This window comes from Sciurus vulgaris, assembly GCF_902686455.1.
Source record: "Sciurus vulgaris genome assembly, chromosome: 13".
Classification (NCBI taxonomy): domain Eukaryota; kingdom Metazoa; phylum Chordata; class Mammalia; order Rodentia; family Sciuridae; genus Sciurus; species Sciurus vulgaris.
Window position 1 is genome coordinate 48,104,862 of NC_136474.1, and position 26,146 is coordinate 48,131,007.

At 36.9% G+C, this 26,146-nt stretch overlaps 1 protein-coding gene and 1 pseudogene across 12 annotated transcripts in view; one reads left to right on the top strand and one right to left on the bottom strand.

Annotated features, from left to right (window-relative positions):
• The window catches only part of LOC306642533 (large ribosomal subunit protein uL23-like), a 48,449-nt pseudogene extending 23,220 nt beyond the window's left edge, over positions 1–25,229 (bottom strand). The window contains exon 1 of the transcript XR_013766867.1: positions 4,107–25,229. The product of XR_013766867.1 is annotated as a large ribosomal subunit protein uL23-like (transcript). The remainder of the gene's footprint in view (positions 1–4,106) is intronic.
• GREB1L (GREB1 like retinoic acid receptor coactivator) overlaps positions 1–26,146 on the top strand; it is a 255,134-nt gene that overhangs the window by 25,613 nt on the left and 203,375 nt on the right. The window lies entirely within an intron of this gene.

Below are 26,146 nucleotides of genomic sequence, written 5' to 3' on the forward strand. Positions count from 1 at the left end.
GTCAACCTGGAGCTTCATGTAGGCTATGTCTGCTTTCAGCTTGTTTTTGAACATGTTCTCCTGGGTCTGCAGGCTGTGATACATGTGGTGGTCAGTCTTCTTAGTTGGGTACCTTGTAAGCAACTGGTATAGCATTTCCATCCTTCTCATCCTGGTTACCTTCTCAGGTACCTTGTGGTACCTTGTTTTTTTGGCATGGGTCCTCGGAATGGACATGGTCTTATAGATGATGATCTTTGATCATCTTACAAATCTGCTGGCAGGAATTGGCAAAGGCAATTTCATTGGTCCAACCAGACCTTCTGTTGCCACAGCAGAGGACTGAGGAGGTTCATTTCTGAAGCCTGACCATCCTCATGACTGGGGCTTAGTGCTGAAAGCAAAGCTGTTTTAGCTTCCCACCCCCCACCCCCGGATTGGGGATTGAACCTAAGGTGCTTAACCACTGAGCCACATCCCTAGCCCTTTTTTATATTTTATTTAGAGTCGCTGAGTTGCTTAGGGCCTCTCTAAATTGCCAAGGCTGGTTTTGAACTTGTAAATCCTCCTGCCTCAGCCTTCAGACCTGCTGGAAAGACAGGTGTGTGCCATCACACGGGGCTTGTTTGAGCTCTTTTTATACTGAAATGTAATCATTGGAAATCTCTGTAGTATCCAAAGTGGGAAGTTATATGATACTCTAAGAAGAGGATTAAGGTTTTTTTGTCCTGAAAAACTGATGTGCATCCTCTTCCCTGTTGATAGAACACTGAGTACACCTTTTTGCCCTTGTTCCCAGGAAGGTTAGAGCTAACATTGATACTGACTACACTGATACTAATACATACTAATTATATATACTGTTTAGTATATATGATTTCTTCTATCTCCTGAACCTGAACTCTCTTTTACTATTCTCTGTTTCGTATTTTCTTTTGCAGTGTTGGGGATTGAATCTAGGCCTCATGCATGCTAGGCAAACATTCTACCACTGAGTTACATCCCTAACCACTCTTTTGCTATTCTTCTACATGGTGCATATTTATTCTTGGAAGCCTGTGCACATCCTATTAGGGAATAAAAAAGATTCAAATAAATTCAATTTATTATAGATATTGAACCTTTCCTAAGAATCAAGACCATGCCCCCTCAGCACTTAGAATAATTCTAAGGTCATAGTAGTAAACATGTTTTTGGAATGAATAAAGTTCAGCAAGTGTTTAAAAAAGTCAGGGACACTATTTGGGAAAACTAGAGATGCGGGTTTTTTTTTTTTTTTTGGGGGGGGGGTAACCAGGAATTGAACCCAGGAACACTTAACCACTGAGCCACATCCCAAACCTTTTTTATTTTTTATTTTGAGACAGGGTCTCACTAAGTTGCTGAGGCTGGCTTTGAACCTGCTATTCTTCTGCCTCAGCTTCTTGAGCTGCTGCTATTACAGGTATGCACCACCACGCCTGGCCTAGAGATGTGATTTTGAAAGAAGAGGCATTTACACTTGACCCAGAAATAAATAGGGTTTTGACATGCAGAGATAGGCTGATAGCTTTTGAGGGTTATTTTTGCAGGGAGTAGGATAGCATCTGAGCTGAAATGTAGACAGAAAAATGTCGGTTACATGCTTATAGGATGAATAATCCATTTTGGAGAAGCATGGGGAAGCCGAGTGGTACAGGGGAAGCCTGGCCCCTATGGCTGTTAGGATTATCATCTGTGGTTATTGTTTGGCTCTTGTGTCTTTGTCATCTTGGCTGGAGTGAGGCCTCAGAGTCTACAGCCTAGGGCGCTCACAGGGACAGGAGACGGCACATACCCCACTCTTTGAATGTCCTCTCTCATTCCACCCTTGACTCTTAGTCATTGACTCTAATCCTTTACTTAAAACAACTTAGCCATGATGTTATTTTAACCCTGCTTAAAATCCAAGCAGTCCATAGGCTGTCAGGCAACCTTAATTATTCTTTAGTTGACTCAGCAGGAGGCTCTGGACATAAAGCACCCTTAGACATGTAGGGAGCAAGGACCCCCCTCACAGACAATGGATTATTTCCCTACTTGAAGCTATATGCTGAAATTTAGAGGTAATAAAAATAAAAGCTTATGTTTATTAAGCATTATGACTAAGCACTCTACTAAGTACTTTATATTGATTGTGTCATTTTATCCTGTCACCATCCTTAGAAATGTATGTTATGATTATCTTCATCTTAGTAATAAGAAAAACAGAAGTTTAGTACCATTTAAATTTGTATAGTAAGTGCCAGAGCAGGGATTTGAATCTAGTCAGTCTGACTCCAAAGCCTGAACTCTAAGCCAGTACATTATTCCAATTTAAAGAAAGCACATTAAGAAATGGTGAGAAGGGAAGGGGTATGAAGGGATTGAAGGGAGGGGAGGGGGTAAGGGGTAGGAAGGGGAGTAGAATGAACTGGACATTATTACCCTGTGTGCATGTATGATTACATGACCGGTGTAATTCCACATCATGTACAACTGGAAGAATGAGAAGTTATACTCAAATATATTTGTGTACTATGTGTCAAAATGCATTCTACTGTCATATATAACTAATTAGAACAAATTAAAAAAGATTAAAAAATTTAACTCTAAAAAGGCACGTAGGGAAAAAAAGAAATGGTGAGAGAGAAATATGTATATTCAATAGATGGTGACAGAAGTTTAAGACCTTTATATTTCAAATTTTATAAACTGATTGGCTTTGGGCTCATTGAGTCTTTTGTCATTTCAGTGTTTAAATAAAAATTAACTTTGAATGCATTTAGATGGGGCATGTGTTCTTTTATGCATGTCCCATGTCAACCCACAAATTTATGGCATTGGTGGAGATGTGAGATTAGTGCAGTTTATTTATGTTGTGATATTACATGTGATATTAATGTAGTTTATTTATTTTGTTAGTTCAGAATGCTAACTCCAGTCATTTAGTTCCTGTTTAAGGCAAGGAAGGGAAGGAAGGGATGAGGACCATCATGCAGGTCTGCTTTTACCAGAAAAGGAAAATGTTTCTCAGAAATCCCTGTAGCAAACTTCCAATTAGGTCTTCTTTGCTGGAACTGGACTACGTGGCCATCCCTCACCACAGGGGAGGGTAGGAAGATGGGGAACAGGATTTTCATGATAAGCTTAGATCAATCAAAATCCTTCACCTGGAGCTGTGTGCGTGGGTATCCCAAACAAAATCAGTGTCCTGTTAGCAAAAGGAAGGATAGGTATTTAAAAGGGGACTAAGAGTGTCTGTCATCCTCATGTTTCCTTTTTTTTTTTTTTCACCTTTTTTTAAAAAATTTATTTTTATTGTAAACAAATGGGATACATGTTGTTTCTGTTTGTACATGGAGTAACAGCATACCATTTGCATATTCATACATTTACATAGAGTAATGATGTTTGATTCATTCCGTTATTTTTTTCCTTCCCCCCGCCCCTCCCACCCCTCTTTTCCCTCTATACAGTCCCTCCTTCCTCCATTCTTGCCCCCCTCCTACCCCCCATTATGTTTCTTAAAACTCTGTTTTGACCACCTGCTACCCTCACCTTATTCCTTAGAATAAACTAACTGCTGTAACACATATCCTCAGAATTTCAGTGGCTTAATTACATGCTAACCTTGCAGTCTGACATGGAGAGACACCTCTCCTTGCAGTTGCTCATGGGTCCAGGTCACTTTCATCCTGTTCTGCTGCCATCTTCCAATTCTGGACTCCAAGACTGCTGTGGAAGAGAGAGTTTAGGGAAGGAAGTGTTTTGGGCTACCACATCAGACGCATTCCATCATGAGAACAAGGAAATGTGTGCTCATGTCTCCAGGGAGAGGAAATAGATTTGGTGAGCATCTAGCCAGCCTCTGTCACACTGCAGCTGAGTGAAATTGATCATTGAAGACAGTCAACAACATGGATAAAAGTTACCTACAAATGTGAAAGGTGACTTTCCTAAGAAGTTATAAATGAATGGGATTTATTATCTTTTTTTAAAAAAAACTTTTTGTTTATAGTTGTAGATGGACACAATACCTTTATTTATTTATTTATGTGGTGCTGAGGATTTTACCCAGTGCCTCATGCATGCAAGGCAAGGGCTCTGCCACTAGCTACAACCACAACCTGATTTACTATCTTTTGATATATATATGTTTCACCTCATGTTCCTTTTCATAAATTTTAAAATATAACTGGTAAAGTTTCAAGCATATCATTTCTAAAAACCCTTCTTTGACCTCTCCAGACAATAAGAAGCCCACTACACTTACCTCTATATTGTGCTGTTCTTTAGCTACATTAACTTGTCGGCATGTATCTCACTTGGCTCAAAACTCTCAGAGGCCAAGACTATTTGCAATTCATCTTTCAATCACTAGGTCTTTTTTTATTTTATTATTTTAATTTTTCATTTGTTCTTTTTAGTTATACATGACAGTAGAACATATTGTGACGTATCATACATACATGGAGTATAACTTCCCATTTTTGTGGTTGTACCTGATGTGGCATTACACTGATCATGTATTCATATAAGAACATAGGAAGGTTATGTCTGATTCATTCTACTGCCTTTCCTATTTCCATCCCACTCCCTTCCCTTTATTCCCCTTTGTCTAATTCAGTGACTTTCTATCCGCCCCCCTCCCCCGCTCCATCTTATTGTGAGTTAGCATCCGCATATCAGAGATAATATTTGATCTTTGGTTTTTGGGGATATCACTTAGCATGATAGTCTCCAGTTCCATCCATTTTCAGCAAATGCCATAATTTCATTCTTCTTTATGACTAAGTAATATTCCATTGTGTATATGTGTCACATTTTCTTTATCCATTCATCTGTTGAAGGGCACCTAGGTTGGTTCCATAGCTTGGCTGTTGTAAATTGAGCTGCTTATAAACATTGCTGTGGTTGCGTCACTATAGTATGCTGATTTTAAGTTCTTTGGGTATATGCCAAGGAATGGGATAACTGGGTCAAATTGAGTCACCAGGTCTTAATGCTAATGTGGTAATAAATACATAGTTGAATTCATGATTAAATGTGTAAGTGCATGAATAAATGTATAGACAATAGTAAAACTTCAAATTAAAAGGAGTTTTAAACTTATGAAAATTTTGATTTAAAGAATTTTCATAAAAAATATTTTTCTCTGTAGCATAAGTGATAATTTGAACTGGCTCACAAATAATCAACATTAATTGTGGTAATATTTAGTATCATCTAGTTGTATTCAAGTGATTATGAGTCAAAGATCTTAAATTTTTTCAGAAGTAGAAGAAACATGCAAACATTCATTTCAGTTTGGGTGACCTTAAATTTCACATCTGTGAAGAATGTGAGGTTTTTATTCCATTAGTAATATTTGTAATCCTTAACTACTTTTTTAAAATATTTTTTTAGTTGTTGATGAACCTTTATTGTATTTATTTATTTATATGCAGTTCTGAGAATCGAACCCAGTGCCTCACAAATGCTAGGCAAGTGCTCTACCTCTGAGCTACTACTCCAGCCCCCTTAACTACTTTTTATTCATTCAGCCAACATTCCTACTCAAATAGAAGGCAATAATAATCAACACTGGTCTGTGATTATATAACTAGATGATTCTGTAATTGGAGTGAGGGCTGCAAAGGAAAAGAGTAACTGAGAGTACATAATTTGTCTTGGAGATTTAAGTATGTTTTTGAGGAGGTATTGTATATGGAGATGAAAAGGGAGAGTGAAACAAATCTAGATGATGTGTTAGGAAGAGAGTTTCAGAAAGTATGTAGTCTCAGAGGGGAAGTGCTTGACAAGGGGAAGTGACTAAGAGGGCCAGGGCACCAGGTTTTGGGGGCTGGGGAAAGGTGAGGGACAGACACAGGCCAGATCTCATGGGCCTCTTCAGCCATGTTAAGGCATTGGACCTTTGCTTTTTTGCATTAAAAAAAAAAAAAAAAAAAAAAAAAAGGCAAATAACTTGTGTGATTTAAAAAGGAGAAATAAAGAACTTACTATTTTATTTTTTGCATTACTGGTGTGTGAACCCAGGGGTGCTATACCACTGAGCTACTTCCCCAACCTTTTTATTTTTAACTTTGAGACAGGGTCTTGCTAAGTTGCTAAGACTAGCCTTGAACTGTGATCTTCCTGTTTCATCTTTTCAAGTAGCTGGGATTGTAGGCATGTACCACCATACCCAGAAAATTTACTATTTCAGATGGCAGCATATAATAAGCGTTCTAGCCTGACTCTTTAGCCATCATTTTGGAATAAAATATATAAATATCATCTTAGTCCCTTAGGGCTGCTAGAAGCAAAAGTACCATAAATGGGGTAGCTTATAAACGTGAAACATTTATTTCTTATCACTCCAGAGGATGGTAAATATAAACTCAAGGTGCCTGATTCCTGGTTCATGGACAGTGCTTTTTAGCTATAAAGGAATAGGGGAACCCTCTGGAGCCTCTTTTGTAAAAGCACTAATCTTATTCATGAGGTCTCCACCCTCATGGCCTAAGTACCTCCCAAAGGCCCTATCTCCTAATAACACCACCTTGGGGGTTAGGATTTCAACATATGAATTTTGCATTGACACAAAATGAGGCTGTGGCAAATTCCAATTATAGTTATGCAACATACAATGTTTCATTCAGTGAACTGCATGTATGACAGTGTTCCATATGATTATAATGGAGCTGAAAAATTCCTATGGCTTAATGACATTGTAGCTGTTGAGATATCACAGCATAGCACATTACTCTTATGCTGTGATAAAGCTGGTGTAAACAAACCTGTTGCACTGCCAGTGTTATAAATTATAGTGCATACAATTTTGTAAAGCACTTAATACTTTATAATAAATGATACATTACTGGTTTATGTATTTATCATTATTTTAGATTTTACTCTTATTAAATAAAGTTAACTGTAAAACATTGTGCTGTGTTACACTGGCAACAATCTCACAAATCTCATGTTTGCCATATCTCATGTTTACTGCATCTTGTGATTGTGCTGAGAGGCCACACCAAGATTGATCTGCAGCATCTAGATTTGTGAAAGTATACTCTATGATGTTAACACAGCCATGTGATTGCCCAACAATGCATTTCTCAGAATATGCCACTCTGGTTAAGTGAGGCATGGCCATAAATAGATACAGTAAATAATATTTTATTTTTAAATTTAAAAAAACACCACACATGTAACAACAATGAAGAAAAAAAAAAAAGAAAATGTCCAGAGTCTGTGTTCTTATCTATCACACACACATGCTACCTCTATTAGTTCTAGGAATACAAAGTCAGAGACTATGTTTGTTTGTTTATTTATTTTAGGTTGAAAAAACAAAGGGTATATTTAGAATTAGACAGCTGAACTCTATTTAGATGATCCCAATTTTGTTGGCAGCATCCAAAGCATCATAATCAGGAGCCGGTCGAGCGTATGCCTTCTTCTCTCCATCAGGCCTGATCAGGGTGTTAACCTTGGCCACATCAGTGTCATAGAGCTTCTTTACAGCCTGTTTGATCTGGTGTTTGTTGGCCTTGACAGCCACAAAGAACACAAGTGTGTTGCTGTCTTCAGTCTTCTTCACGGCTGGCTCAGTGGTCAGGGGGACTTGATGATGGCATGGTGGTCAAGCTTGTTTCTCCTGGGGTGCTCTTGAGGATATCTGGGCTCCCCAGGAGCCGCAACGTCTTGGGTCTCCGGAAGGTAGATGATATGCGAATCTTCTTCTTTTTATGACTGTGGACACCCTTCAACACTGCCTTCTTGGCCTTCAAAGCTTTTGCTTTGGCTTCAGCTTTGGAAGGGGCAGGAGCTTCCTTCTTAGCTTTCAGTGCCATCTTGGTGAAAAGTACTATGTTTATAATATTCTAACCATGGCTGTAAAGCCAAAAACAAGGGAAAGGAATTGATAGATTTGACTACATGCACATGCACTTATTTAGTTTTACATTTTTTCCAAATATCCAAAACAAAATATCAAAAAAAAAAAGAAAAAAATTTGTCAATGAATGTAGTAAGACAAAGTTTTAATATTTTACAATCAACAAAAAATAACAAATCCTTTAAAAATCTTAAAAAAAAAAAAAAAAAAAGGTCTAGGGAGAGGTTGACAGAGTTATCCTTGGCCAAATCCAGTCTACCATCTTATTTTAAAAATGAAGTATTATTGGATTGTGGTCATGTTTATTCATTTGCATATTTTGTGTGGTTACTCTTGAGATAAAATGGCAAGAGTTGAGTGTGACACTGAAGCCGGCAATGTTACTATCTGGCCCTTTACAGAAAAAGGTTCCCTGATTTCTGATATAGAGGATTATCCACTTGTGGTAGTCTTAAAAGATAACATAGAGTTTCTTCTTTGTCTGTCTGTCTGTCTGTCTCCTCCCTCTCTCTCGCTCTTTTTTTTTTTTTTTTTGTACCAGGAATTGAACCCAGGGTGCTTAACCCCTAAGCCAAATCCCCAGTCATTCTTATTTTTTATTCTGAGACAGGGTCTTGCTAGGTTGCTTAGGGCCTTGCTAAGTCGCTGAGGCTGGCTTTGAACTTGCAATCTTCCTGCATCAGCCTCCTGAGCCCCTGGGATTACGGGTGTGTACCACCGTGCCCATCGAGGCCCTTCTCTTTAGAAGGGCTTTTGGTGGTCCTCTTCAGCAGCAGGAGAATGGGCCACATGGACTCTTATGGCTCCTCTCCCATGCCTGTCTTGTTTTATATTGAATTCATCTTTGGTTGGATTATTATATGTGAATGTGAGTGCCTGAAGGCATCTGTCCTTTCTTGAGCATTTCCCCTCATGGTTTCTATTTTCCTACTGTCCTTTCTACCTGTCCCTTCTGCTGCACTGCTCTTTCTATGGTAAACAAACCTTAGGGTCCTCAGGTTTTTTTCAAAACATGTTTTCTGACTTTTATTAACTCCTGATGCTGCAATCATCTACTCTTCTCTATTCTTACACCCAGATTACCCACTTTTGTTAGGTGAATTCACACAACCAGAGCAAAGGGTAGTATGGCTACGTTCATGGTCTTCTGGGAATCTTCTTTTGAAATCTAACATGATTCCAAATCAGCTCGTCTCCAGTGGCTTCTAAGAGCTGGCCAGCCTAATTTTTCTCTTTCACTTCAGCTCCCTTGTTCCATCACCCCTTCCTAGCTCTCTAAAAATTCTCTCATCTTGTACTTCACAGAGAATATGGAGGCCTTTGTGCAGTGAGAACTGGATCCTAACCTCTCTTGTTCCTCTGAGTGAGGAATCCATTCACGATACCTTCTCTGTGCCATATTGCCAACGTTTTGTCTCTCAAATGTTGTCTTTCCTGCAACTTATAAACTAGGTCCTCTCTATTCTTTTTATAAGAAAGGAAGGAAGGGAGGGAAGAAGAAAGAAGAGAGAAAGAGAAAGAGGTGGAAGAAAGAAATAAATAAAAGGAAGTTCTTTTCATATTTCTTTGGACCCTACACTCCTCACGACTGTCCTGCACATCTCTCCTGCCCTCACAGCCCAGGGGTTTGGACACAGGCTCGCCACTTTTCACCAGTTCCTCATGCAGTGCCATAGGAGTTGTCCTGTGAGGGTTGCGAAGCTGTCCTGGCCAACCTGCCAGTACAACCACTGGGTGTACCCCTCCATCCCTGTCCTCTTTGACTCATTTGAAATTGCCATACAGTGGACTATTATCTCATTGTTAAAACTACCTTTTTGTTGTCCTTGATACTATTCTCTTCTGGTTTTCCTCTTTTATTTTTCTTCAAGAGTTTTGTAGGCTGTTACTCATATTCCCACCCCTGAAATAGAATTCTCTCCTTTGTCCCTTTTTCTGTCCCTCGACACACTTTTCCTAGGCAATCCCATCATCTCTTAACTAACAAGTCACAAATCTCTATTCCTAGCCTAGACCTTTTCGTAGACTCCTCCATCATGTTCCTGCTCAGATAGCCCCACATCTAAATGTTCTAATGTCGTCTCAAACTGAACAGCCAAAATGCAACCCTCTCTCCCTCTCCCTTGCCAGTCTATGCTGTGCCTGTCGTACCATGTGAACCACGGTACCACAGTACTGTGACTTGCTTTTCTAACCAATTCCATCTTGAATTTCTTGAGGGCAGGAACTACATGTTTCATCTCTGTATTTGGAGTGTCTAGTACAACAAGTTTTCTCAATAAACGTGTGAAAACAAGAAAGGATGAAACTTACTTTGGATTGAAGTGTTGCCAACAGAATTCATAAATATTTGGTGGATTGTCCTCTGAAATGAAGTGTGTCTGAAATACTGGCTGAAAGATAAAGCACCAAAGATGTTCTTACCACACTTGTTGATAAAACACAACAAAAACTCATGAGGCCTGTTTAAATGGATGTAGCTATGACAGATGACTTTTTATTTAGCAATAAAATCATCTAAGCTTATAAATTGTAGGATACTAAGTATCTCCTTAAAATGTGAAGTTTAGTATTACACACTGAAATTTTTACATTTAGCACTTAGCACACTTAAGCTTAGTCCCTGAGAGTTGGGCACTTGGTGGTACGAAGAACACTCAGTGTAACTTGTTCTGGGTGTAAAATGTTCTCACATCAAGTGTTTTAAAAATGTTTAAATCAGAACACTCATCCTTGATCAACCCATAACACCAACTATAAAATTAAGAAATAGACACCAGTCACATTATATCATAAAGCAGAAAGATTATGATTTGCATAACCAAGGTTTGAATTCATAAAGTAGCAATCAAATTTTTTAAAAAATGTGTGCCAAACTCAGTCCAGAAACCAACTATTTTTCAAATTCAGATCATCTTAATATCAAAATAATGTTTTACTTTAAAAATCAATTCAAGACTTGGAAATTTGAAATTAATGAATATTACAGTAGTCCATTACATTAGAATAACAATAGTTCTTATACAACTCTGTGTGTCCTATGAAGTAATGTTATCTATAGCCAATTCCATGTTTCTCTAATTTGTCTGACAAATATGTTATCACAAAAAAACAAACATTCACAGTTTAAATCTTCCAAAGGGTTAAAAATATCATTAGGACATCTCCAAATCTGATATTTATATTAAATTACTTTTAAATTGCAGTTTTCTTCATCACTTCAAACCCCTTCTCTAGTTGAAAAAAATATAACATTTTAGAAAGGTTGGGAAATAGAGAAAAAAGACACCTACAATGCCATAAGTTTCACACAGTTTTTTGCAGGAATTTTTTTTTTCAGTATTGTAACTATGTGTAATTTTGTGTTCTTTTGAAAACATCCATTTTCTTATGGATGTTTTTCTGTGAGGTTACTAAAATAATCATTATTATAATTTTTATAACAGCCTAATATCTTTAATGATATACCATATTTTAACCACTTATCCTTGATAATTTAAATGAGATCCAATTTTTTACTTGGTACTTATGGATCCTTCCCCACTATACTTTGTAAATTTTTTTAGGATAGAGTTCTAAAAATAAAATTGCCCAGTTGAAGGTTGTACTTTTTAGATATGTATTATCTTAATGATTTGTGAAATGATCCTTCCAATTTATAGTTCCTTCTGAAATATAACCATTTCATTGCTAATTTAGCAGACTTTTTAAAAAGGACATGTCCTTTTTTTTGTTGTTAATAGACTATTTTTAGATCACTGTTAGGTTTGCAGAAAAATATAGTGGAAAGTACAAGGGACTTTCCTATACCCCCTCTTGCACTACCAGTTTCTATTATTAACATCTTGCATTAGTGTGGTAAAATTGTTATAATTGATGAATGAATATTGGTACTTCATTATTAACTGAAGTTCATAGTTTGTATTAGCATTCACTATGTGTTGTATGTTCTATTGGTTTTGACAAATGTATAAAATCATCTATCCCCCATTATCATATACTGCCCTAAAAATCCTGTGAACCCACCAATTCATCCCTCTTTCCCTCCCTGCAGGTCTTGGACAACCATAGATCTTTTTACTGTGTCCTTAGTTTTGCCTTTTCCAGAATGTCATATACAGTTATGTGATGTTCCAGTTACTGGAGGTCTGCCCATATAACTATGGTCCCAAAGGATTATATTCCTTAGTAATATCTGAGCTATCTTAGTTTGTATAAGTACACTTTGTGATGTTCACACAATGATGGAATCACCTAATGATGCATTTGTCAGAACATCATTGTCATAAGTGACACATGACACATGATGTAATTGGCATATTTGATAGGTAGGCTTTACATTTTTTTTATTTAACAATATGCATTTAAGATTCCTGCTATCTTTTTGTGACTTGATAACTCTTTATCACTGAATAATATATTCCACTGTATGGTTCTACTACAGTTTATCCATTTATCTGCTGGAGGACATCTTGGTTGCCTCTGGTTTTGGCAATTTTGAATAAAGCTGCCATAAACATTTATGTACAAGATGTTTGTGTAGACATGTTTTCAACTCATTTAAAAACTATATGTTTTCTGTTTACATGTTATTGTTTAATATGTGTGTAATTTTTCTTTTCTGTCCCTGAATATATTAATGAAATAAATGTGTAAACACTTTTTTCTCCCTGCAGATTCTCTTATTTTCTTCAGGTTGCTTTTTGGTTTTTTATTTGAGTTTGTATGTACTATGTCTGAGATACTTTTTAGTTTTCTGATAATCCTGGTTGTCTGCTCTTCTTTAATGCCAGTACCCAGTAAAGCTGATAAGAAATTCTGATCCCACCATGAAGCTTGTCACCTGTGGAGAAATGTCCAGTCAGTGTGTTAAGTCTTTCTTGCTTGTTGGATTCTACATAGAAAAATCTTATAACTTCCTGTCTCTATGGTTGTAGGACTGGTTACCTTTTCTGGGAGCTGAGTTGAAAAGAGGTGGGTAGATTCAGTTTTCAAGGCATACAGTGTTAACCTAGTGTCCTTATTTGCAGAATGGCACCCCCATCTTCAACTGTGCCTGTCCAGCTTTCTGTAAAATAAGAGGGATGTAGTTGCCTGCTTGGGTTGGGGAAAGGGATCTGGAGAGTTAACTGATTTTTTTTTTTTTTTCTTCAGTACTGGGGATTGAGCCCAGGATTGACAAGTCCAGGGCCTCATGCCTGCCAGGCAAGCAGTCTACCACTGAGTTACGTCCCCGGTCCCCACTCCCTGTTTCTAACCTTACCTTTATTCCCATATGTGAAACCTGACCTGATGTTGCCTTTTCAGGGAAAGTGGTTTACTGGGTAAATCTGGTTGTTTCTAAGCTTCTCCTGCTGCTACATTAGGATTCAATTTTCTGGTTCTGCAAGGTCAACTATTGCTTGTCCATTTTTTTTGATTTGATGCATTTTGTTGGTGTTCCCTTTGCTGCTCTTTTGTCCTTGTTATTTCATACCTTTAAAGAAGCCTTTACTATACATTTAGTTGAGTTTTGGTTGGCAGTGAAGGTAAATGCATTTGCACAATCTGCTACATTTATGTGAAATTCTCATACTTAAAAGGAAAGTAAAAATAATCTTCTTTCTAGGTAATTGAAGCTAATTGGTCAAAAACTTCAGAAAACTGTTTTTTGAAAATTGTATTAATATTGCCTATAAATGAACCTGCACATAATTCTGGTACATGTTCATTTTGACTTTACTATGTGAATACATAAGCATGTGATTCCTTTTCATCTTTTTCTGTCCAAAATACAATTATGTTTATAGAGATGGAAAACAGATCCATGAGAATACAGATGAGGATTGGCTATGAATAAGCATGAGAGAACTTTTTGGGCTGATGGAAATGTGGAAATGCTCTAAAACTGAATTGTGGTGATGGTTGCATCATTCTGCAAGTTCGTAAAAAACTATTGAAATATACACCTACAATGGGTATGTTTTATGAAATGTAAGTTACAAGTCGACAAAATTGTTAAAAATTTTTCCACTATCCCCAGCCAAAAGCTCAATCATTATATCACAAATCTTTGTTCATTCTAAAGTTTATTGTGAACACATTTGATGTCAGCAGGTTTAGACCTATGAAAACAAATTAAAATTAATTAATTAATGTTTAATTGTCACATATCTCCTCCAATTCTTCCTCTCATCTTACAAAACATCACATGGAATTCCACTTTCATAATATATTTTTTCCTTGCCTTTTTCTATTCTTGTTTATATGATTACATATTTTTTGCATAGTTATATGCATGTATAATGTGCATGATATCATTGAGTCTTGTGATTATAAAATAGTATCTTAGCCATTTTTCCATGTTGTATGTGTTGTTGGAAGTTACATAGTACTCACATAATTTATGTGTCATATATTAGTTACTCATTTCTCTAGGTTTGAGTTTTAGACTTTCAAAATTTCTACTTCTAAAAATAATATGTAATTGCATAACTTTATACATTTTGTTTCTGCCTGCCCCCAACCCCTGTAATAATCTACTTAGGATGAATTCCTAGAAAGCTTCTATTGCTCTTGAACTTAACTTCAGAGCAAAACAAATTGTATATAGTTATATAATTTATATATTTACATAATTAATATAATTTTTTTGGTTGTAGATGAACCTTTATTTTTATTTATTTTTATATGGTGCTGAGAATCAAACCCACTGCCTCACACTTGCTAGGCAAGTGCTCTACCATTGAGCCACAACCCCAACACCACAAATTGGGTCATATATAATTTTCTTTTGATTTACTTCAGAAAATTCCACATATGTGGAATTTCTATTACTTTTTTTTGGACTGTGGATTGAACTCAGTGCTGCTTTACCACTGAGCTATATCCTCAGTCCTTTTTATTTTTATTTTGAGATAGGGCCTCTTCCTTAAGTAGCCAAGGCTGGTCTTGAACTTGCAATCCTCCTGCCTCAGACTCCAGAGTTGCTGGGACACACACCTGATGGTTATTATCTTTTATGTTATTTTTATGTTATTCTACATGATGACTTCTGATATTTTACCACTAATTATCAGGTATACTGATTTGAAGAAGTGAAGAAAGGCAGGAATTCTCTGAAATAAAACAAAAGATATATTCTCTTGCCGAAAGACAGTAGCACTCTCCTGGTGTTTTTACTCTATTTAAAATTTCCTAATGGAGGAGTATCCATTTTAGGTTGGACTATAGTACCCACTTTAAGTTAGGTCAGATTCCTAATGCCTGTTTATCCTAAGTAATTGTACTGGAGTATCTTATCATTGATTTACAGCTATGTTTTACCAGATACATGCTGAGAAACCATCTTTTAAACCAAAAATTAGATTTTTAATTACATTATTGAATCACTCCTTGTCCAAGTGAATGGGCACTCTGGAGAAGACACCAGAAATTCTCAACATCTAGGAAATATGCCCTAGCCTGTGTTGCCTGTTGATTGTCTTGATGGTGTCCTTTGTAGTATAGAAGTTTTTAATTTCAATGATATCCAGTTATCTGGTTTTTATTTTGTCACTTATGCTTTTTGGGTTCTATTTAAGATTGCCTTATTCAAGGTCATAGAGATTTATACCTACATATTCTTCAAAAAATTAACTATAAATAGTTTTAGCTCTTACATTTATGTCTATGACTGATTTTTAGTAAATCTTTATGTATAGTATAAGGTATGTGTCTCAATTCATTCTTTTCATTTGGATATCTAGTTGTTTTAGTGTCATGTGTTAAAAAGACTTTTCTTTCCCAATTGAGCTATCTTGGCACCCTTATCAAAAATCAATTGACTAAAGGATAAAGTTTTTTTCTCTCAACTCTTATTTGCATTCCACTGATTTATATGTCTGTTTGTATGCCAGTAGCAGTCTCGATTGGTGTAGCTTTGTGTTAAGTTTTAAATTTGGAAGTCTTCCTACTTTGTTCTATTTGAAGATTATTTTGACTACTTTTGGTCCCTTGCACTTCTGTGTGAATTTTAGAATGAACATGCCAATTTTAGCTAATAAGTCACCTGGGATCTTGATAGGAATTGTATTAAATTTGTATATTTCAAGCATCTGTTTTATGTGGTTTCTTTGGGCACCAAAGTAGAACCTTTTGATTCTGCCTTTCTTGTTCTCTCAAAAGGCAGGGTTATCACTGACATTAGTCCTGAAAGAAAAGGAAGAACTCTGTTAATATGAATATGTTTTTCTCTATCCTAGTTTTCTTATATATAAAATAGGGTTACATGTGTGCCTGTGTCATCAGTATGTTGTGAGGATAAATGAGAGAATTGTTATGAAGTACCTGGTAAGCACTCAATAAATGCTGCTTCACAGTAATAATTATATTCCCAGGACTCTTGGTATTTGGATTAAGTCTACAATTCCTGCCCACATTGGCCTCCTCTCCTACTACTCTCAGGTACAACTGTACTTTCTGTGAAAACCTGCACCTATCTGATTCTCAAAAGCCCATGTTCTTCCACTACATTGACAGATGTTTGATGGGTTAAAGCATAAAAAACAAGGGGAATATTTGCAATATGTAGCAAGTGATAATTACCACTAACAAAAACTTAATTGAAAATGTGTAATTTCTAAACTCCAAGTTAAGAAACAACTCTTGGAACATATATACATATTCCATTTATAAGTATATATAAGTATATATAATTAATTACATATATTATTAATTATACATATATAGCTTTTTTTTATTCTTAAACAATTCCATTTCTTGGACTTGGTAGCTTTTTTTTTTTTTTTTTTACTATGATGCTTATGACTTGCATTCACTCAGAAGCTGACAGATAGAAGAAAGCTTGGAGTATCTGCCACATTCAAGTGTCAGATAGAGGGGATTATGCAGAGCTTTATTTTATTATGACCCTAATGTACACAAGTTCTCCAGCCTGTAGGAAGAGCTCATTTTATTAAAGAGAGTGGACTGACTTACTCAATTAAGTAAGTTGCTCACCTCCCCAAGCATCTGAGGACTCCTAGGGGACACTTATATGTTCTGTTTTGACTTGTTATCTTTCACTTTTTAACATAGCTCTGGACTTTTTCACCTCTGGTAAACCTAAAAAAATTTGATGTTAGTGTTTTATAATTAAAGAACCTTGTTAATACTATAAATGTATATTTAAATTTCTTTGAGTATACTGTCCTTTTCCTTATGTTTGAAATCTGATTTCTGATACTTACTTTTTGAGTTAACAGAATATAGTCCAGTGGTGAAGTTTATAACTTTCACAAATGAAGTAATAGATTTTGGTGTAATAGCCATATAGACATCAAGGAGGAAGTTTATGGGCAATAAATTAATGAGTTTGTATTTGTGTGTGCTCATTTCTTCTTTCTTCATGTGATGCTATTAGGTGTTGATGTCTTATCCATTGTCTCAGCTCTCTTCAAATACACTTCCATAAACCCTATCCCAACTAGATGTGAGATGATATTTGAATTTCTGCATAAAGAGGCTTATAAACCTCTCACAGCACCTACTTGATGCCACTTTGTATAATAGTTATTTGTGTACTTGTATTATGTTCCCTTTAGTTTGAAGTTCCTTGAGTCCAGGCACTGTGTGTTGTTAATAGTGGTCCATCCTCACCTCCTTGCCAATTCTTTTGTATATGTAGCGTGTTTAAATATGTTTGCTAAATTAAATTTCCTACTCAAGGTAGAAGAAACTTAAGTAGTAGACATTTTTGTGCTCTTGACTGGGAGTAGTTCATCAAAAGCTCCTAACAGAAACCTATTGAGAGTGCTCTGTACCAGGGCACTGGGGTTGATAATTCATGTGGAAGTCACTGTTAACCTCCTTTTATAGATAAGGAGATAATGTTGATAATTCTAAACTACTAATAAAAGTATAAGTTAGGGCTGGGGATATAGCTTAGTTGGTAGAGTGCTTGTCTTGCAAGCACAAGGCCCTGGGTTCAATCCTTAACACCCCCCCCCCCCCCCCCCAAAAAAAGCATAAGTCAACTGAAACTTTCTCATAATGCCCTCCTTGGGGTTCATGGTATAGGAGCACTTATTTAAATATTTTCCTTTTTTATATATCTGTTTTTATTTATTAGAAATGTATATTTATAACTGTGTGTGTGTACATAATTCTATAAAAACAGTGTATTGATGGCTTTTCTTTAATTTGATATGATGAAGCATCCCCACGCTGGCAAGTAGAGCTACAAATGTACATGAATAAATTTGTGTATTTTACATATACACATACATACTTAATGTGGTTATATGTATATTTATATGTGTTCCACAAATATAACTTTGCAATGTGCATATAGGGAAATATTTATCAAACAGGGCTATTTTTACAGAGAAAACCATAAAGATCTCGGCCTAGCATTGTTGACCTTAGAGATATCTCCAAACCTTGCAGGGTTGCTGGTCCAAAGTTCCTGAAAAGTTTTTCTTTTTATGTTTTTAGTCTACTTTCTGAAGTTAATTTCTAACTAAAGCATTTCAATAAAATAGTGAATGGGGCTGGGGGTGTAGCTCAGTGGTAGAGTGCTTACCTAGCATGTGCAAGGCCCTGGATTTGATGCCCAGCACTGCAAACAAAGAAAAAATAAAGTAAAATGATGAGTGAAAACTTGGGGAATGCCTGGAAGGGGACCAAAACGTACCATCTCTATGTCAAATTCCATGCCGTAGTAAGTTGTCATCTAGCAAAATTCCAGTGAGCAAAATTACAGTGAATACATGTATATAATTAGATGATTTTGTTTGTTACTGTTACTGAGGTAGAGTATGTTCTTTTAGTTATCTGGAACTGCCATTTTGGCCAGGGGAGACTAGTTGGGCTCTGGGAACCTAGGAAGACAGTGTTCAGTAGAGCAAGGCATGTGTTAGTGCAGTGCTTCTCAAATTATCTGATAAGGAAATCAGTTGATGTTCTTTTCAAATGAGGTAGAGCAATAATTTCATAAAATACAATAAACATAATAACTAGAAAAATGAAATTTAAAAGATAAAATACAACCCCCAATTTTTAATATTAGATTTGACAGACATAAAATTACTCTTATAAATTGCTGTCCTGTACTTGTCTGATCAAGTACTAACTCTGGTCCATGGACTACACTTTGAGTAATGCTGGTTTAGGCTGTTAACTGTCTTGATAAGCTCATATAGCAGTTTGGATATTCTATAATGGACTTGATTATAAGATCTCTTTGACTTGAATGAACACTTAAAGGAAATGGGATTTGTTTGTGTCTTGAAGTGAGACCAGAACAAAAAAAAATTAGCTGTTATTTGTTCTGTAGGGTGAAGAGATTTGAGCAGGAAGGAAGAAGGTGTCATAGAATGGAAATGACACCTTCGAAAATAATTTTCATGTATAAGATTAATTTAGGGAGAAAAATGAACACAATGAGACTTTCAAGAAGTAAGTCCCTTGAACCTGAGAGTTCAGGCAAAAGATAATGCATACCTGGTCAAGTCTGAGGATATGGAGCAGCAGCAAAAATATTTACTGAGCCCTGTTACAAAGCATGTCACGTATGCTATCTTACTTAATCTTTACAACCATCCTATGTGGTAGTATTGTTAACCTCATTTTTCAGATGTGGAAATAGACTCTAAGAAGTTAAGTAACTTGCCCCAAGGTCTCATGACTTTCAAATATGTGGAGTATGTAACTCAAAACACATATTTATTAGGTTCTGAAATGAGTATCCAAATAAAGTGGTTTTGGCAAATCTTGCTTAGCATGTTGGTCCATGAACTTAAGAAGGTGACATTATCCTTTGGTACCACCTAGCCTGTTAACCACTCTTAGCTCTTCAAGTGCGTTTTGTTTAAACTTTTTTAGAGATTTGACCTTAAATAGAAAGAATGGAATGGCTTACCAGGAAGCAGTTAATTCTGAGGATTACAGTCGCCGTCAGAGCAACATAGCCCTGGTGAAGTGGGTTAAACTTAGGGTGGCTGTTAACACTGAACCCAGGATGTTAACCTAGGGTGTTAACACATTATAAGTGACATTTTATAATCTAATTCTAATCATTTAGTTCTCTAATGATTGCATATGATAGAAGTATTTCACCTAGCCTGCTATAAGACCTGTTGGTACCATGCTTTCTGAAATGATTTGCTCCTCTCATAGAATCAAGACATTTTTATTTGGTATGTGTTTTTCATTTTTGTCTGTTTCAAAACCAGAAAAGAAATAAAATAGATCATTTAATCAGTTGTATGTGCTGTTTTTTCCATACCAGAACATAGACCAAGAATTTGTACACGTTGTTCTAAAGAACTACACCCTCCATCACACTACTGGCACTCTGTAAATGCCAACAACAACTTGTCTGGGAGAAGTCTTTTGTTATTCAGGAGCATATGTTTGTTGTCATTGGTGATATTCATTTTTCAATGTATATTCTATAACAAATGACCTCAAACTTGCAGTTGTCTGTTATCATACATTCATATTCAGCTCTGTCATCTGTTTCTCCTTGCCATTTTTCTTATCTTATTAAATATTAATTTTAATTTAAAACACAGACATAATGTTTTTGTTCCTTGCAACAGCCAAGTAAGTATTTTATGACTCACTCCTACATTTAACAAGAGGATACTGCTGTTGAATATATTTCTATATCAAGCATAAGAGTTAAAAGTCACCATCTTTTCGTTTGGGTAGAGTTGCTAACTCTGGGGAAGTAGAGAAAGAGTCTATAATAGGTTTTAGCAGCCTGGGGATAAGGAGAAAAGAATATCAACATGAACTTAACCTTAGAAAATGTAAATTACCATTTTACTGATATTGGCTTAAATAATTATTTTGTGTCGGTTGATTCCATTTAACATTTTAAGTTAAAATGACTTTTAACATTAAAAATCAATTTAATGTTGTTCCCTTTTTATTCTTTTTTTGTGGGGGGGGGATGGTTATAAGACATTTTGGGTTTTGTTAGCTGAAAATAATCCAAAAAGGTTTTCCTTGGAGACGAGCAAGGAGACTATCCAGGGATCGGGGTGGGTGTGGAGGAAAGAGTTGTGGTCTTTCTTCTGCTTGGGGCAAATGTGTCTGACTGTGGGGTGGAGCTCTCTTGGCCCCTCTTTTCTGGTGTGAGTGCATTTGTCCAATGCAGAGCTGCAGTCAGATTGCTGCTTTGGGTCCAAGGACCACTCCTCTGCAGGGAGGAGTCGGAGTCAGTACTGGCTATTAATGATTGAAGGGAAGCTCAGCCTTGAGAAATGCCAAAGGGCTTATTTCTTCCTTTTCTTTCTTTTTTTTTTTTTTTTTTTTTTTGTACCAGGGATTGAACCTAAGAGTGCTTAATCACGGAGCAAATCCCTGGCCCTTTTTGTTTTTATTTAGAGACAGGGTCTCATTAGGTTGCTTAGGGCCTTGCTGAGTTGCTGAGGCTGGTTTTGACCTGATCTCTTTCTGTGTCAGTCTCCTGAGTTGCTGGGATTACAGATAGTGCCACCATGCCAGGCTCCTGCCACCACACTAGACTCATTTATGTACCTATTTGAATAGAATGTAAATTATCATTTACAGATATTAGCTTAAATAATTATTTGGTATAAGTTGATTCCAGTTTCCTTTGCATTCAGTCTTGCCCTTGAGTTAGCATAGGAGGTGGGGGAAATTCATGTTTGTTTGAAAGACAAAAGTATAGTCACTGTGATAACCTGGATTGTTTTTTCTGTGTTATGTGATAACCCGGATTGTGTTTTCTGTGTATTTTTCTGTTATGTATCAGAATTGTATGTTTATTCACAGATGACTTTTGATGGTGGTACCTCAGTGCCATAGCAACAGGCTACATTCTTGTTTGCTGCTTACTATCTCCAGAATTATAAAGGCAATGTTAACAATGCATAGAGTTTATAGAAAATGCAAAAAGGGCTCTGTCAGAGTTACTTCACTCAGAACCAACCGCTCACTAACTGGGGTGACTGAAACAGATGCAGCTGTTCAGTTTACTAGTGACTTGCTACTGTTCTATTTTGTGATCACTAAGAAAAGCTATGCTGCTACCTGGCTTCTGGGAAATGGAAAATGTGGAGTGTGCTTTGGCCTTGAAGTGTTTCTAAAGAGACTACAATACCATGAATACCTGGTTTCCTATCCTACTTCTTCATTCAACACCCAAATGAATCATTTTAATTACCTCCCAGATGTGGCCAAAATAAGAGAGTGCAGGGCTACACTGAATACTAATGGTAGAACTGTATACCTCCCAAGGATAAAATAAGTTTTTTAACCTTTGTTTTTCAAGCAAGCAAGCTTTTTTGTTGATGAAATGGTGAGTCCTGTTTTTGATATTTAAATCAGTTTTACTCTGCCATCACAAAGCTCTAATATAAATGTTATTACTTTAAAAATATAACTTGTATAAATGCTTATCTAATCCTTAACTACTGAATATATGGCTCCACTTCCTTTTTCTAAATCATAGTTTAGATGTTTTTTTTCCCCAAAATCAAAGTTCATTTAAGATAGACCATTTAAACTTTATGTTGACCTTTACTATAGACTCAAGACCTATAACGCTTAGCAGACAGTACAAGCCAACATTATTAGCTGTCACTTATGTAACAAGACTTTCCCTTTTGAAAGTAGATTATAATAAGCAACATTTGTCTGGTAGGAGTTTTCTAAACATAGTTCTCAATATTCATTCTACTGATGTCATCAACTAAAATGATTCCCAGACCACTATTCTATCTGTCCTATTCTTCAGTCAGGTCACACATCATATTATGGCTCTGTTCCATTTCCTGTATGTCCAAAGCTATATCCTAACTCCAAAGAGGACTTGCTCCGCTATTCCTGAAACCCAAGCATCCTCACCTTTCAGCAAAATCACAGGCACCACACTGTTCTTTGTGCTCACCTGGGGTATTCTCCCCACCTCTGCTCCACACAAACATGTCTGTCTGGTGAGTACCTATCTCAGATCAACTCCAGGTTATCTCTTTGGTGATGTCTTCCCTGACTCATCATTTACTCCGTGTTTTAGTCAGCTATTTTGCTGCTGTAACTGAAGGATCTAAAACAATTGTAGAGGAGGAAAAGTTTATTTGCGGGCTCATAGTGTCAGAGGTCTTAGTCTGGCTCCATACCTCAGGTCTCTAGGTGGGGGAGAACATCATGGCAGAAGAGTGTGGCAGAGAGAACCAGCCCACCTTACAATCAGGAAGCAGAGGGAGACTCCACTTGCCAGATACAAATACATATCCAAAGCCACGCCTCAATTCCCACCTCCTCCAGCCACACCCCACCATTTCATTTACCACTCAGTTAATCCTTATCAGGGGATTAAATCACTGATTGGGTTAAGACTCTTACAACCCAATCATTTCTCCTTTGAACCTTCTTGCATTGTCTCACACGTGAGTTTTTGGGGGACACCTCACGTCCAAACCAAAACAACCTCCCATATTCAAGACATCTGGAACATTTCCAGGTTGGACACACAATGTCTGTGTCACCATGATAAAGTACTTGAGACAGGGTCTTGCTCTTTTGCCCAGACTGGCCTCAAACTCCTAGGCTCAAGTGATCTTCCTGCTTCCACTTTCCAAGTGACTGGACTGCAACTATGTCCTAACCACTGTGCCCAACTGTTCTTTTTTATTTATTTATTTATAAATAAATATTTACTTTCTGCTAAAGGAGAAAGGAAGAGAGGAACCCATATTACCAGAAAGTAGGGCACACATGATGCCTGTGTACTAAGAAACATGATGAAATTGGGAATCATGGCAACCTTAGACAAAATTATGAAGCAGATTGTTCCCTAGACCTCGCTCATAAAATTGAATGTATGCATTTCACTGGGGAATAAAACCTTACTGAAAGACAAATGGATCATGAATTTCTGGGGTCTCCGAAACCACCACCACATCCCACGTGTGCAGGTATCTCTATTACAATGACACCAAAAGGCTAAAAGCTGTATTAAGAATAATAAAACTCATGCTCTGAAGTAAGAATGGCCAGTCTACATAGTTTACACTGAATACTTATGTAATATGAACTGTAAGGGACACTGGATGGATTGGGATGTTATTTTCAGTTTCTTCCTTTCTGAGAAGTGGCCTATGAGTACCTTGTGAGCATTCTCTGTCAGATCGGGACTGAACTCTGTCTTCTTGGTGTTGCAGCTCACCAGCTTGCAAAGCCTTCTATCTGGGAATGTCCATCCCTTGCTCCAGAGTCTTAAAACATGTCATAGAAACATAGAAAAGTTCTCATTTTTTAGTGAATATGGTCTTAGATACCATCCCCCCATTAGATTTCCATAGTGCTTTGTCCAGCACTAGTGTCTATGTTATCAGTTAATGTTCCTGCCATTTTGTGCTTCTTTCTTGTCAGTGGTCTCTTGGCCATTTTTCTCTGTGAGATGAATGTGCTTCATGCACTGTGACAATAGAAGAAGTGTTTTAAGCCTTTTCTGAGGGAAGTTCTGCTCCTATTTTTAATTCCAGTTGAAAGGGATCCCCTGTTACACAGACCTTGATATGTCCTGTTTGGTACATTAGACCTGTTCTGATACCAACACATCTTGAGCATTCCTCTTTAACTCTTCAACACTCAACACTATCTTGGGAAACGTAATTTTGGTATGGTGGCAACAAGTACACTAGATAAGCTAGGTTTGTACATCAGTTTTAGTTATAGAACAATACTTGAGGAGTTAAAATTTGCTGGGGCAGATTTATGGTAAAATTGCAGAAAACACAAAACTGATGAGCTATAGAGAAAAAGGTGTATACAAGAGAATGAGGGAGAAACAAGCTAGGGATGAATAGGAATAAAGACAAGGTAGAAACATTTATTTGGGAAGCTGGTTAGGTGCTACTGGGATCAATAAGCAATATTCTGCAAAGTTGTCTATGAAACTGCATCTTCCTTGATGACTGATGCTTTTTAAGGAGGATAAAGCGGGCTCTGACACTTGTTCAGAAAACTGTACTCTCCAGCAAAGGCATAAATATAACCTTTTTAAAAAACTGAATTAATTTACATACCAAAAATCTCCCTTTTCAGTATAGTGTGGCAGTTTGTGGTATATTCACAAGATTGTGCCACCATCACCACTGTATAATTCCAAACATTTTCATCATCCAGTAAGACACCTTATACCCATTAGCGGTCACTCCTCATTCCTGCCTTTTCCCAAGTTCTTGGCAACCTTCAATATCTTCCATCTCTGTGGATTTGCCTGTTTTGCATAATCCATATAAATGGATTTTGGGTCTGGCTCCTTTCATTTAGCATAGTGTTTTCAAACTTTATCCATGGAGGAGCATGGATGAGTACTTTATTCCTTTCTAAGGCCCAATTAAGAAACAGTTCTTGATCAAAAATAACATAAGCAAAAAAAAAAAAAAAAGATACTAAAAAAACAAAAAAACAAAAACAAAACAAAACAAAACAAAAAAATAACATAAGCATCCAAGTGCCGTGTGCATGCCTGTAATCCCAGCAACTCAGGAGGCTGAAGCAGGAGGATAGCAAGTTTGAGACCAGCCTCAGCAATTTAGCAAGGCCCTGTCTCAATATAAAAAATTAAAAAGTGCTGGGGAGATAGTTCGGTGGTTAAACACCTCTGGTTTTAATCCCCAGTGCCAAAAAAATCAAATCAAATCAGATGAGAAGCTGGATGCAAGGGTCTGTAATCCCAGCCACTTGGCAGGCTGAGACAGGAGGATTACAAGTTTGAGTCCAGATTGGGCAATTTAGCGAGAACCTATCTCAAAATTAAAAAAAAAAAAAAAAAAATGAAAAGTGTTAGGGATGTAGCTCAGTGGTAGAGCACTTGCCTAGCATGTATGAGATCCTGGGTTCCATCCCTAGTAACACACGCACACACACATCAGACGAGCAAAAAGCATCCTGTTATTTTGTGCTATGGGAAATTTTCTGGAGTGAGGTGACAGTCCTTACAGGATTGGTCCTTAAGTTTGGTCATGGGGAAGACCTCAGGCAGGAGTGCTCCTATAGCCATACTTAGTTTTATTAACTTGATGAGGCAAGGGAAAGAGCACAGCAGGCAGACGGTGGGGCATCTCAGCAAGATAAAGGTTTAGTTTTTTGTTTTTTTGGTTTTTGGTAGAGGTTTGGACTCACAATGAATGATTCTAAAGAGGAACCTGGAAAGAGAGGATTAACACTGGATCAAGTGGCACCGTGAAGCAGGAGCAGTTTAGTAATTGAGCATCTCAAGAATCTTTGTTCAGGATGGAGGAGTAAAAAGGAGGGGCAGGAAAGTCATTGGCAAGAAAGTGG